Source organism: Polyodon spathula, unplaced genomic scaffold (genome assembly GCF_017654505.1).
Source record: "Polyodon spathula isolate WHYD16114869_AA unplaced genomic scaffold, ASM1765450v1 scaffolds_2910, whole genome shotgun sequence".
Taxonomy (NCBI): Eukaryota; Metazoa; Chordata; class Actinopteri; order Acipenseriformes; family Polyodontidae; genus Polyodon; species Polyodon spathula.
This window is the reverse complement of record NW_024474375.1, coordinates 10,001-24,124: the sequence shown is the minus strand read 5'-3', so window position 1 is coordinate 24,124 and position 14,124 is coordinate 10,001. Positions and strand designations below refer to the sequence as shown.

At 45.5% G+C, this 14,124-nt stretch overlaps 5 non-coding genes and 1 pseudogene across 5 annotated transcripts; all 6 read left to right on the top strand.

Moving 5' to 3' along the window:
* Positions 1-189, top strand: LOC121311075. The gene has a single exon (XR_005949083.1). It is a non-coding gene; the product is annotated as a U2 spliceosomal RNA (small nuclear RNA).
* A 398-nt stretch (positions 190-587) lies between these two features.
* Positions 588-705, top strand: LOC121311076. Its single transcript, XR_005949084.1, has one exon. It is a non-coding gene; the product is annotated as a U5 spliceosomal RNA (small nuclear RNA).
* A 5,716-nt stretch (positions 706-6,421) lies between these two features.
* On the top strand, positions 6,422-6,658 carry LOC121311072 (annotated as a pseudogene).
* A 400-nt stretch (positions 6,659-7,058) lies between these two features.
* Positions 7,059-7,176, top strand: LOC121311086. Its single transcript, XR_005949094.1, has one exon. It is a non-coding gene; the product is annotated as a U5 spliceosomal RNA (small nuclear RNA).
* Positions 7,177-9,520: 2,344 nt separating this feature from the next.
* Positions 9,521-9,703, top strand: LOC121311071. Its single transcript, XR_005949082.1, has one exon. It is a non-coding gene; the product is annotated as a U2 spliceosomal RNA (small nuclear RNA).
* Positions 9,704-10,137: 434 nt separating this feature from the next.
* On the top strand, positions 10,138-10,255 carry LOC121311085. Its single transcript, XR_005949093.1, has one exon. It is a non-coding gene; the product is annotated as a U5 spliceosomal RNA (small nuclear RNA).
* The last annotated feature ends 3,869 nt before the right edge of the window (positions 10,256-14,124 follow it).

Here is a 14,124-nt window from a genome sequence, read left to right as displayed (position 1 = left end):
ATTAATATTCAAAAAAAAAAAAAAAAATCTGTTGTTATCAGTTTTTTAAGTGCTGATTATACGTCCCCCCATAGGGGGACCGTCTATAGTAAATGGATTTTTGGAAGCGGGAGATGGACGCGGGGCTTGCTCCGTCCACTCCACGCATCGGCCCGTTATTGCAGTGCCTCCGGGAACGGTGCACATCTTTCTCTAACGTTGGTCAAGAGTCAAGTTCTGGATCTCCTCCGAGTGAGAGCGCTTTGGCTAGAGAGAGCTGGAGAGAAAGAAAAAGAGAGTGCGCTTCGGGGGTGGGAGGGGTGGGAGGGGTGGGAGGGGGAAGGACCCTGCCGAACGGCAAAAAGGGGCGAGTTTTGTTCGTTTGTTTTTTTTTTTTTTTTTTTTTTTTTTCATATTTCATATTCAGGCAGGCCTAACGCACGCAGCAGGCCAGTGTAGCAGCAGCATCAAAGCGCCCTTTCGCCGGGGCGGAATGGCAGATGCGTTTTGGGAAGAGTTCCATTTTTTTGTTTTGCGTGGCCTTGCTGCCGCTTGGTGGAGGGGAGTGCCTTTGGGCCGGCCGGTAGGGCTCGGCCGCCAGCAAAGGCACATTCTGGCTTCTCTACAGCTCGAATAAATTTTTCGCCTTTTACTAAAGATTTCCGTGGAAAGGAGCATTTACGAGTTCGATCCAATTTCTGGACAGCCCTTCCCCTCAGGGAGGGTCTCCACCTGGAGTTTAAAAGCAGAACTAGCACAGAAAGGGCGGTCGCCCTCGTTGGAGCCCGGCACCTTTACTTCCTTCCTTCCTTCCTTCCTTCCTTCCTCCCTCCGCCCGCCCTAGAAGCAAGTACCACTACTGCTGCGGCGGGCGGCCGCGCCCGGGGCGTTTGGCCAAAACCATTGTGGGCATCGCTTCTCGGCCTTTTGGCTAAGATCAAGTGTGTGGCTTGACCGCAGCTCGATTTGGAAGCGATCGGTAAGGTATCGGTAAGGTAAACGGGAGCAGCGTTGGTTGCTGGTAGCTGTGGTCTGGGTAGCAGAGGACTAGGGCAGGCGGCAGTCCAGGAGCCAGGTTGTTGAGCAGGTAAGGGGGACCCTTTGAGGGCACCTTATCTGCTGTTTTTCGTTTTCTTTTTCATAGGTTGATACCTTGCTTTTTTTGGCCTTGGCTAAATTTAAAACTTAAACCCTTTTTTGTGGGAGAAGGTGTTTATATAGTTAAAATGGCGGCCTCGAGGTTTGCGGCACGTCGTTTTAATTGTATAAGGATTTCCTTGAAGGAGCAGGAGAGAGGAGAGGGGCAGGAGGTTGAATTTAATAGGCTTGAGTTCTCTAGGTCTGTGTTACAGAATAAATTGGGATTCAAGCCAGATCAACTCAATTGTATTATTACTGTGGGGAAGGGAAACACTTGGGATGTGAGTTTTAGGGAGGTGAGTGATTTGCAGAAATGTCACCGGTTGTTTATTTTAGGGAAAGATGACCATCAGTTGAGTAGGTTTCATGTGACTACCTTGACTGATGTTGCTAGGAGGGTGGTGATTGTGAGGATGGGTTCGGAGACTGTGCAGGGAGAGGATGTGTGTATATGGCTGAGAAAGTATTGTTTGGTGCATGGGGGTGCAGAGAAAGTGAGGGATAGTGATGGGGTATGGAATGGTGCTTGGAGAGTGCGTGTAAGTCTGTTGCCAGATCCGAATGGGTATGAGGGGTATAGGGCCATCCCCTCTGAAATAGTGCTGGGGATGGATAGGGGCTATGTGCATTATTTTAGGCAACCCAAATTGTGTCGGAAGTGTGGGGCAATGGGTCACTTGGCGGCGGGGTGCACAAAAATTATATGTTATGTGTGTAAAGGTGAGGGGCATGTGGCGAGCGAGTGTCAGGAGAAAAGGAAGTGCAGTTTATGTGACAGTAGTGAACATCTTTTTATGCACTGTCCAGCCTCCTTTGCTAACAAAGCAAAGAGAAATGAAGAGAGGGAGAGAGAGCAGAGGGAGAGGGAGAGGGAGCAGAGGGAGAGGGAGAGGGAGAGGGAGCAGAGGGAGGGAGGGGAGAGGGAGAGAGTCACTTGTTACCTCCTTCCTCTCCTTTCTCCTTCCCTCATGACTCCCTTCCACCTTCCCACCCAATCCCTCTCACTCTCCCCTCTCACCTCTCAGTCCCTCTCCCAGTCCCTTTCGACCCGTAGACCCACCCTGGGGCGGGAGAGCAGAGAGGAAGTGAGGGGGAGGAGGAGATGGATCAGGGGGACGGACAGAAGGAGCAGCAGGGGGTTTCCTTGGCAGTAGATTTACAGGTTACATCTTCAGAAGAGGACAGTGGGGGGCTCGGAGAGGGGTCGAATAAGAGTGAGGGGGAGGTAGGTCCCTCAGGTACCCAGGACGAGACCCCTATCCCATGTGGCCAGATGCATCCAAGGGGATATGTGGTGAGTGATGTAGAGAGTGGATCGGAGGGGGAGTCTAGTGAAGAGGAGATAGAGGTGGGAGGAGAGCTTGATGAGGAACAAATGGAGCAGGAGAGAGCTTCGGGGAAAAGGAAATTGGAGAAAGGAGAAGATGTAAGAGGTGGTATGAAAGTGGGGAAAAGAGGGAAAAAGGGAATAAAAGAGGACAGTAAGCATGCTAGGCCGGGAGCTCCGGTGTCTCCTGGTTCTGACTCCTCGGTACTGAGTGACAGGTCTTATGGTGGGAGGGGTATTGACCCTGGGGACACCTCTTTTTTAGACGATGATAACGTACAGCAGTTCTCAGATAGCGTGGGGATGGAGCCAAGTAAAATGTAATGGTTATGTCGTCACACCTTTTGTTGTTCCACATGGCGCTCATAATAGCTACAGTGAATGTGAGGAGTGTGGTGAGCAAGGTCAGGTGCAAAGCTGTTTTAGAGTGGCTAGCAGATATTGATGCAGATGTGTTCTTTTTGCAAGAGTGTGGGATTGGGTTTAGAAAAGAATATAGAGAGTTGGAAAGCATGTGGCTGAAAGGTGAATCAGTGTGGTCGGGGACAGATGAAAATAAGAATGCGGGGGTGGCAATACTGTTTAAAAATAATAAGTGTGTAATTAAAGAGAGAAGTGTGTTGCAGGATGGGAGGGTTGTGATGGTGAGAGTGGTTTGTAATAAACAAGAGATTAAACTGGTGAATGTGTATGCGCCTGTGGAGAAACACCAGAGGGTTGAACTGTTGGGACTGGTGAGGATGGAGCTTAGTTCATCCATACCGGTAGTGATGGGTGGTGACTGGAATTGTGTGAGGAGTGGGAGTGACAGGAAGGCTGGGAAGGAAGAGTTTAAATTAGATAAAACATCGGTGTTATTGAACAAAATTATTAAAGATTTTAAGTTGACAGACTGCTATAAGAGGATCCATTCTGAAGAGGGCTTTACCTGGAGCAACCCTCAGGGGACTAGGAAATCCAGGATCGATATGGTCTTTGTTTCCGAGGGGGTGGAGGTGAAAGGTTGTAAACTGGAGCCTGTGTTCTTCTCCGATCATGTGATGGTGAAGTCAACATTGGATCTGGGAGGGGTGAGTGAAAAGGGGAAGGGAGTATGGAAATTAAATGTAAAATTATTAGAGGATAGTAAAATAAGAGAGAAATATGTAGAGAAGTATAAAGGGTGGAGGTCTCTACAGGTTTTCTTTGAAAGGAAGAGTGAGTGGTGGGATTTTGTTAAAAGGAAAACCAAATTGTTTTTTATAAATGAAGGCAGGGATAAGGTGCGTAAAGCAAGAGAGAAATGCAAATGGCTGGAAAGGAAGCTTCAGAGATTGTTTTTGCAGGAGAGGGCGGGTTTTGAAGTCTCTGAAGAGATAAAGGGGGTGAAAGAGAGAATAAAACATTTAAGGTATAAAAAAAGTGAGTCAGTGATACTGCAAAGCAAGATAGAAAGGATTGAGAAAGAAGAGACCTGTTCAAGGTTCTTTTTTAAGAAAGTATTTGACAGGAAGCAGGTGATGGAGGGTTTAAAAGGGGTCGATGGTGGGGTGAGGAAGGGAAATAAAGACATGTGTGAAGTGGCGGAAATTTTTTATGAGAATTTGTACAATGAAAAGAGTGTGGTAGAGAGCAATTACAAAGAAATGATTGAAGGTATTAATGCAGGGTTAAATAATGAACAGAAGGAGATGTTGGTAAAGGGCTTTTCTCTAAAAGAGCTGGATAAAGCTTTGAAAATGAGCAAAATGGGGAAAACGCCTGGGGAGGATGGCTTACCTGCTGAATACTACAAGTGCTTTTGGAGTATTTTAAAATATGATTTGTTGAGTGTTTTTATAGAGATTTCTAATGCTGGGGAAATGGCTGCTTCCTTCAAGAGGAGCATCATCACGCTGCTCTATAAGAAGGGAGATCCAGAAGATTTGAAGAACTGGCGTCCAATCAGTCTCCTTAACACAGACTATAAGTTGCTGGCGAAGATCCTGACTGGGAGGATGGGGCAGGTGATTGATACAGTCATCCATCAGGACCAGGTATGTGCAGTCCCGGGTAGGAGGATAATGGACAGCCTGATACTCGTGAGAGATACTATCTGTTATGCCAGGGAGAGGGAGCTCCCGTTTAGTGTCCTGAATTTGGACTTAGAGAAGGCATATGATAGGATAGCGCACAAGTACATGTTTGGTGTACTGCTGAAAATGGGGTTTCCAATCGGGTTCGTTAATTGGATTCAGATCTTGTATAAAGATATTCAAAGTGTTGTTTTGGTAAATGGGAGCTCGTCTGAACCAGTTAAAATCCGAAGTGGAGTGCGCCAAGGCTGTCCACTGTCTCCTTTGCTGTTTATATGTAGCATTGAGCCTTTAGCCATTGCTATTAGGGCTAATAAACAGACCTGTGGACTGTTTGTACCTGGGAGTGGAGGTGAACAAGTAAAATGCATTTTGTATATGGATGATGTGTCAATCATCTGCAGAGACGAGTTCTCCATGGAGAGGACAATGAGTACAGTTGAGGGGTTCTGCAGGGCGTCAGGTTCTAAAGTCAACTTTAATAAGAGCGAGTGCATGATGTATGGGAAATGGGCCAGAGTACCCAGTATTGGGTTGTGTTTTAAGAATGATTTTATTAAAATTTTAGGGATTAAATTTTTTAAGAACGGGTCTGGGATGCAGAACTGGGTGGACGTTACAGCAAAGGTTGCACAAAAGTTGGGGCTGTGGAGCCTCAGGGAACTCACCTTTGAGGGAAAATGTTTAATTTTAAAATCTGTTATTTTACCTGTTTTGTTGTATTTGTCAGCAGTGTTCCCTCCAACTAGAAATGTCCTGTGTGCCCTGACACGAAGCGTGATGCGTTTCTTCTGGGGGAGGAAGAATGAAATGCTAAAAAGAGAGGTGGTACACAGGGCCGCAAAAAATGGAGGGAAGGGGGTTCCTGACCTCACGAAAACCCTGTTTTTGCATTTTGTCATTTGTCATGTAAGGTTATGTTTGTATGGGTCATCCAAAACAGCGCATTTTGTGAGATATTTTTTAGGACCGATCTTAAGAGGTTTTAAAATGTTTTACCCTGTTTTGTCAGTGCCGACGGCATGGGAAGCACCCTTTCACTATAATAAAATTAAACTGTTTCTAAAGAAAGAGGAGCTTTTTACACTGGATAATGAGGTGTGGCAGGACCCCCGGAAAGTGCGGAAATTTGTACTGGATAGAGAGAAGATGTGTAACGTTTCTTTTTTTAACCCACAGGTTGTGGAAGGAATTTGGTTGGCGGTAGCTCACCCGAGACTCATGAATCGGCACAAGGACTTGGCATGGCAGACAGTGCATGAGATCCTCCCAGTAAGGGCTGCTATGTTTCGGAGGAAGCTCGGGAAGACCCCTAGATGTCCTTTTAAGGACTGTGGGGAAGAAGAGTCGGCAGCGCACCTGTTCTGGGACTGTGGGCAAGCAAAAAAAGTCTGGCGGGAAGCCGAAGTTTTTCTGCGCTGTTTTTTAAATAAGAGAAGGCTCCTAAAGGCAATGGTTTTGTATGGGGTTAAGCCTGGGTTCATCCCAAAAGAGGAATGGCCATACCTATGGGTCATGCTAAACTGTTTTAAAGAGGCCATGTGGAAGGCGAGAAACCTCCTAGTGTTTAAAGGAAACCTTCTGTCCTCTGGAGAGGTGAAGAACTTGGCTTGCCACAGGCTCGGAGAGTATCAGATACAGGATGCGCTGCGTGAGGGAGAAGACATCGCCCAGGAGAAATGGGGCCCTTGCTGGTGTTTGCCTGCCACCTGGACTCGTGCCGGTTCATGGTCCAAAGATAGGGGGTGAAGCGGGTTGTTTTTCTGTCACATTTGCTAACCGGTACAAATGGAAGCTGTGTTTTTTTTGCACATACATTTGGTTGGTTTTATGTATTGTTTTTAAAAGAATTGTTTTTTCTAAGACCCTGTTCTTTATTGTAAAGTTTTTATGACTTGGATTATGTGATTGTTTCTTTTGTATTGTTTTTAGTGTTTTGATTATGTATGATTATGTTTTCACTGTCCAAGGAAAATAAATAAAAACTTTAAAAACAAAAAAAATCTGTTCTTATCAGTTTAATATCTGATACGTCCCCCATAGGGGGACCGTCTATATTAAATGGATTTTTGGAAGCGGGAGATGGAAGCGGGGCTTGCTCCGTCCACTCCACGCATCGACCCGGTATTGCAGTACCTCCGGGAACGGTGCCCATTTCTCAGAAAGGTCAAAAGAGAGAGAGCGAGAGAGCGAGCGAGCGAGCGAGCGAGAGAGAGAGAGAGAGAGAGGAGACCCCACCCACCCCACCCTCCCTCCCTCCCACCCTCCCCCCCCTCCCCTTTCCTGGGACGCGCCGTTTTCCCGCTCTTTTCGTTCTTTTTTTTTTTTTTTTTTTTTTTTTTTTTTTCATATTTCATATTCAGGCAGGCCTAACACACGCAGCAGGCCAGTGTAGCAGCAGCAGCAAAAAGCGCCCTTTCGCCGGGGCGGAACGGCAGATGCGTTTTGGGAGGAGTTCCCTGTTTTTGTTTTGCGTGCGTGGCCTCGCTGCCGCTTGGCAGAGGGGAGGGCCTTTGGGCCTTTGGGCCGGCCGGAAGGGCTCGGCCACCAGCAAAGGCACGCTCCGGCTTCTCTACAGCTCGAATGAACCTTTCGCCTTTTACTAAAGATTTCCGTGGAGAGGAGCATTTACGAGTTCGATCCAATTTTTGGACAGCCCTTCCCCTCAGGGAGGGGCTCCACCTGGAGTTTAAAAGCAGAACGAGCACAGAAAGGGCGGTCGCCCCCGTTGGAGCCCGGCACCTTTTCCTTCCTTCCTTCCTTCCTTCCTCCCTCCGCCCGCCCGAGAAGCAAGTACCACGACTGCTGCGGCGGGCGGCCGCGCCCGGGGCGTTTGGCCAAAACCATTGTGGGCATCGCTTCTCGGCCTCTTGGCTCATTTCAAGTGTATGTGGCATGACCGCAGCATTTTGAATATTTGCTGAGAAAGAGAAGGCGCTGGGATTTGGATGCGATGGCAACGGGAAGAAGAATGCAGAATTTGATCCGGTTTCGATGGAGTGAGGAGTTGGTGAAACAGCTGAGAACCGTGGATGTTGGAGAGTGGAAGGATACGCCAGGTGGACGTGAATTTTTCGTGAAGGAAGTGCTGCTGAAAGGACTGAAGTTGGAGGTGAAGTCTATTTTTTGTTTTCAAAATTATGATAAGTTTTTTGATTTAGTTTTATGCAGTGAAGAATTGGCTCGGAGCGTCTGGGATAATTATCAGCGGAAGAAAAATGAAAGGCCTTTTTCTCTGTATGTTGGAGACCCTTTGTTTGCAAGAGAAGTTCGTCCATTATTTGTGTTTATGTACAACCCATATGTTGGTCAAGAGGATGTTGCACAGTACATTGGGAGAGTCTGTGATATTATTTCGGGACCTTTTAAAGTTCTTGACCCTGTAGGTATTTGGACTGGGAAATGGAAATTTTTCGTGAGGCTGAAGATTTGCAGTACAAAAGAGGGGGGTATAGTACACCCTCCGGGCCAGGTACAGATTGGGGGAAACAGGGGCTTTTTAAGCTACCCTGGGCAACCGAGGAGGTGTTTCAAATGTGATATGGAAGGACATGAGGCGAATGAATGCCAAGTAACGTTCTGCCAAAAGTGTAGGAGGAAGGGGCATGAAGCGATGGACTGCAACACCCCAAAGAGTTGTAGCATGTGTGGATCCTTTGATCATTTGTATAGAGAGTGTGGTAAACGTGGTATGGATGAAGAGCATGCAAATGAGAGTGGTGATGGTGCAAAGAAAGATGGGAGTGGAAAGGGAATGAGTGGAGGTGGGAGTGGTATGGATGGAGAGCGAGCAAATGAGAGTGGTGATGGTGCAAAGAAAGATGGGAGTGGAAAGGGAATGAGTGGAAGTGGGTGTGGTATGGATGGTGAGCGAGCAAATGAGGGTGATGATGGTATAAAGAGAGATGGGAGTGGAGAGGGAATGAGTGGAAGGGGTAAAAGGGGTGGTGATGTAAGTAAGGAAGGTGGTGTGGAGAGTGGTGGAGGGGGTATGAGTGGTAAGGAAGTGAAAGGGGGTGGAGGTGTGGGTGTAGGTGGTGGTGGTGAAGGTGATGGTGGGGCGGACAAGGTAGAAGAGAGTGAGGCGATGGAGGGAACGGAGATTGATTTAAAAAAAAAGCGGAAAGACAGAGAAGCTGGAGCCGGGAGCAGAAGTGAGGAGAGTTCCAGTGAGGGTGCAGTTGGTCCGAGCTGGTCGGAAAGTGTGGAAGAAGAGGAGGAAAGGAGGAAAAGAAGAACCGATCAGCGGAGAGAAAGGGAGGATGCTAAGGAGAAAAAGAAACGAGAAAAGGAGGAATACGAAAAGTTAACTTGGGGGGAGAAGATGGAAATAGAAGAGGAGAAGAAGAGGAAGAAAGGTGACAAATTCGTAGAGACCTCTACGTATAGACATACTTTAATGCACTGTTATTGTGAGAAAGAATTTAGAGAATTGATGATCTGGAACGAAAGGCTGAGGAAGGGACCGGCGACGGAAAGTGAAATAGAGAAGTTTGGAATTGAGAGGGATAAGATTTTGCAACGTGCTAGATGGAGGGCAGACATAGCAAGGAGGGAGGCGGAAAAGAAATAGAGGGATAGGGTTTTGTTTTTTGTTTTTTTGCTGAAGTGTATATTTGTGTGATGATTATTTTAATGAAATGATATTGGTTGTGTATAGTGTTTTTTGTTTCCTTTGTTTTGAATAATAAAATAATGTAATTGGGTATTTGGGTTTTTGTTCTGGGGTGAAAAGTAAGTTTTTGTTTGTAAATTTGCATATATGTAAAGTGAAGGTCTTTTCTTGTATTGTTAGAATATATGTTTAGTTTCTTAGTTACTGTTTTATTAGACTGTGTTGTTGTTTTGTAATGGGAATCAGGATTGTGTTTTGTTGAATATTTTGTTTTGTTAAAGTAAAGTAATGGTTTCTGTTTAGTTATTTTTGTATATGTAAGAGTTAGTTTTTGATTTGTGTTCAGTTTTGTAATTATAATAAGTGTTGTGTTTTTTGAATGTTTTTGTGTTGTTAATTGTTAAGATTAAATTTATTATAAAAATCACAAAAATCTGTTCTTATCAGTTTAATATCTGATACGTCCCCCATAGGGGGACCGTCTATATTAAATGGATTTTTGGAAGCGGGAGATGGAAGCGGGGCTTGCTCCGTCCACTCCACGCATCGACCCGGTATTGCAGTACCTCCGGGAACGGTGCCCATTTCTCAGAAAGGTCAAAAGAGAGAGAGAGAGCGAGAGAGCGAGCGAGAGAGAGAGAGAGAGAGAGAGAGATGGGAGAGAGAGAGAGGAGAGAGAGAGAGAGAGAGAGAGAGAGAGCCCCACCCTCCCTCCCTCCCTCCCCACCCTCCCCTTTCCTGGGACGCGCCGTTTTCCCGCTCTTTTCGTTCTTTTTTTTTTTTTTTTTTTTTTTTTTTTTTTTTTTTTTTTTCATATTTCATATTCAGGCAGGCCTAACACACGCAGCAGGCCAGCAGCAGCAGCAGCAGCAAAGCGCCCTTTCGCCGGGGCGGAACGGCAGATGCGTTTTGGGAGGAGTTCCCTGTTTTTGTTTTGCGTGCGTGGCCTCGCTGCCGCTTGGCAGAGGGGAGGGCCTTTGGGCCTTTGGGCCGGCCGGAAGGGCTCGGCCACCAGCAAAGGCACGCTCCGGCTTCTCTACAGCTCGAATGAACCTTTCGCCTTTTACTAAAGATTTCCGTGGAGAGGAGCATTTACGAGTTCGATCCAATTTTTGGACAGCCCTTCCCCTCAGGGAGGGGCTCCACCTGGAGTTTAAAAGCAGAACGAGCACAGAAAGGGCGGTCGCCCCCGTTGGAGCCCGGCACCTTTCCTTCCTTCCTTCCTTCCTTCCTTCCTTCCTCCCTCCCTCCGCCCGCCCGAGAAGCAAGTACCACGACTGCTGCGGCGGGCGGCCGCGCCCGGGGCGTTTGGCCAAAACCATTGTGGGCATCGCTTCTCGGCCTCTTGGCTCGGATTAAGTATGTGGCATGACCGCAGCTTTTTCTAAATAGAGAGAAAAGAGAAGGTGATGGCGACCGGAGACTACATGTCGGCCCCCTCGGCGCGACTTCTGAATACAATACGTTTCATTGGAAGAGAAAAGGATGGAGTTCAGTTCACCATGACAAGAAGGAGCTTTGCCAAGGACATCATTTTTGAATTCCTGGGAGTTACAGCGGCGCAGATCTATTGCTACCGGGACTTTCCACTAAGGAGTACCTATGAAGTGACTTTCGCGGGGGACTACTTATGCGAGGAAGCATGGACCAAGTGCCTGGAATCAAAGGACATCTCTCCGATTTCAAACTTCAGAGTGGAGCCACTGTTTGCAAGCCGGGTGAGAACCGTGACAGTGTGCATGCAGAACCCTTATACTAAAGAGCAGGACATTCGGCGATTTCTGACTAAATACTGCGATGTTTTAGGTGCTGGAGTAAGAGAGATGGACTATGATGGTATGTGGAACGGGAATAGAAAATACACTGTCCGTTTTAAGAGGAAAATAGGAGGGTTTGAATGTCCCCCAGCATCCTTTTATATCGGTGGTGTTAAGGGATATCTGTATTATTATGGACAACCCAAAACCTGTCGAAAATGCGGAGAGCAGGGACATATTGCAGTAATGTGCCCTAATATCTTCTGCAGAAATTGTCTAGAGACGGGACATGAGGCAAAGGAATGTAAAAAACCCAGATCCTGCAACCTGTGTGATTCCACTGAGCACATGTTCAAGGACTGCCCTTACCGACACAAGACTTACGCTGAGTCATTTCGTGACGTTGAGGAGGTTCTAGAAGAAATTGCACCTACCTGTGCTGATGGGGGCGCTGTTTCTGAAGGCGCTGTGCAGGAGAATCTTCCAGTGACTACAACGGCGGCTGCGATGGAGGAGCCTCTGGCTGTTGGGTTGGAGCCTCCCGCTGTTGAGGACCCTGTGGCAGGAGTGTCTGGAAAAGAAAAAAGGGAAAAAAAGAAGTCAGTTACTAGTGTTGAGAACTTACCTGAAGCTATGGCGACCGACGAATCATCTCAAGGTACGGTGATTTCAGATACACCTGTTGGGGGCACAAAACAATGGGGAGACACAGAAGAAAGTGACGAGATGGGTTGGGAATTGGTGGGAGGAAAAAGAACGACAAAGAGGAAATTAAACCAGGAGGGTTTGGAAGGTGACAACAAAGTCTGCGTAATTGAGACATCCAACAGCTACGAGTGTTTGGAAAATGAGGAGGTGGGAGAGGAAGAAGTCTCAAGTGTCGAGCCGTCTTCCATAGAGAGCTCCCCGTTGGTGCCATCAGAAGTGGATAGTGAGGAGAACAGCGTGGATTCCCAGCTCAATTACTTGAGTGACTCAATGGTGGACAACATGAAGAAAACGACAATGTTCCAGAAGGGTGGTAAAGAAGATGGAACATAAAAAAAAAATGTATTTCAACGTGTTTTCAGTCAACACTAGGGGCATGAGAGATGTTGGTAAGAGGGCTTCCTTGTTCTTTTCTCTCAGGTCTTTGGACTTTCAAGTCTGTTTTTTGCAGGAATGCCACCTGAAGAATTCAGAGGACATTGAACGCTTTAGTAAGGACTGGAAGGATGGTGCTTCAGTATGGAGCATTGGTAATGTACATTCAGATGGGGTGGGAATATTATTTAAAAATACCAGGTTTGTCATTGAGGAAACAAGAGTGATCATACCAGGCAGATTAATGTATACAGATGGCAGGCTCAATGATAGAAAGCTTAGCCTGGTGAATATGTACGCACCTACATTAAAAGGGACAAGGCTGGACACATTTAAGCACTTACCTAATATTCTATGTACCAATCGCACAGTTGTAATGGGTGGGGATTTTAACACATGTTTTGAGGGTGACTATGACTTTTCTGCACAGTATTTAATAAAGGTATTGGGGGATTATGATTTGGTGGATGTGTATAGGAGACACAATAAAAAAGGTGTAGGGCATACATGGAGAAACTCAAGAGGAGCGAGTAAAAGGTTAGATTACTTCTTTATATCTAAAAATATTAAGATCTTGGATTTCTTCATGTATCCCAACTGGTTTTCAGACCATGATACAATTGGGGCTTCTATTGAAATTAAGGGGGAGGACATAGGTAGGGGGTATTGGAAATTGAATATGAAAGGGTTAGAGTGTGATGAATTCAGGCACGAATTTAAGATCTTTTATAATACATGGAAAGATATGAAGTGGGCTTTCGGAACCATTGTTGATTGGTGGGAGATGGTAAAAGTTAAAATAAGATAGTTTTGCCAAATATACAGTAAAAGGAAAAAGAAAGAGGAGAGACATTTTGAGAGAAAATTACAAAAAGAATTAGAGATCATGCATTCTAAAATAAACGAGGGGAAAGAGGTTAGTTTAGAAGCATATAACAACATTAAAAAGGAAATACAAAATAACATCGAAAAAAAGGTTAAGGAATTTACATTTTTGGCTAAAGTAACAGAAAAAGAACAAGACGAAAAATGCTCTAAATTTTTTTTTCAAAGTATTAAAGGAAAACAAAGGAAATGTGTAATTTCTGAATTAGAAACAGGGACAGGGAAAATCAATAAAAGAGAGGACATCTTAAAGCATGCTCAGGAGTTTTATCAGGAACTTTTTAACAAAAGGGAAATAGATCACACAAAAGCAGAGGAATTGTTGAACAATATAGACCAGAAGTTAAATAACGATGAGAAAACACTTCTGGAGCAAGAGATAACCAAATGTGAGATAGAGACGGCATTGAAGTCTTTGAAAGCTGATAAAACTCCTGGGTGTGACGGGTTACCAAAGGAATTTTATGTTTGTTTTTGGGATATTTTAGGAGACGATTTAACTGAGGTGTACAGAGAGATTTTGGTGGATGGAGAGATGCCAGAAACCATGAAGACAGGGATAATAAGTCTGATATATAAAAAGGGAGATAAGAACCTGCTAAAAAACTGGAGGCCTATTACCCTGTTAAATGTAGATTATAAAATCTTGGGTAAAGTAATGACCAATAGACTAAAAGCAGTGATGCCCAGTCTAGTTAATGAGGACCAGACTTGTGGGGTTAAGAATAGGTCCACAACTTACAATTTACAATTAACTAGGGATGTCATCAGCTGGGTAAAAGAAAGAGACTTACCTCTGTGTCTGTTGAGTGTTGACCAGGAGAAGGCTTTTGATAGGGTCAGCCACGAATTTCTGTTTTCCGTTCTAGAAAGAATGAATTGTGGAACCTTTGTAAAGTGGATTAGAACGATGTACAACAAAGCAACTAGCAAGGTGCAAATTAATGGGTTTCTCAGTGAACAGGTAAGGCAGGAAGGGGGGGTGAGGCAAGGGTGTCCGATGTCACCATTATTGTATGTGTTGTGTATTGAGCCTTTGGCAAACTTAATAAGAAAAGATAAAGATATAGATGGGGTTCATATCCCAGGGAGTAAGGGGAAAAGGGTCAAGATTGCACAATACGCAGACGACACAACTTTGTTTTTATGTTCAGATTGGGCCATAGATAGAGCAATCTTGTTATTAAAAACATACGGAGAAGCTGTTGGGTCAAAAGTAAATTTGGAGAAATCGTGCATGATGTTCTGTGGTAAGTGGGAAGGGAGGACGGACAGCAGGGGAGG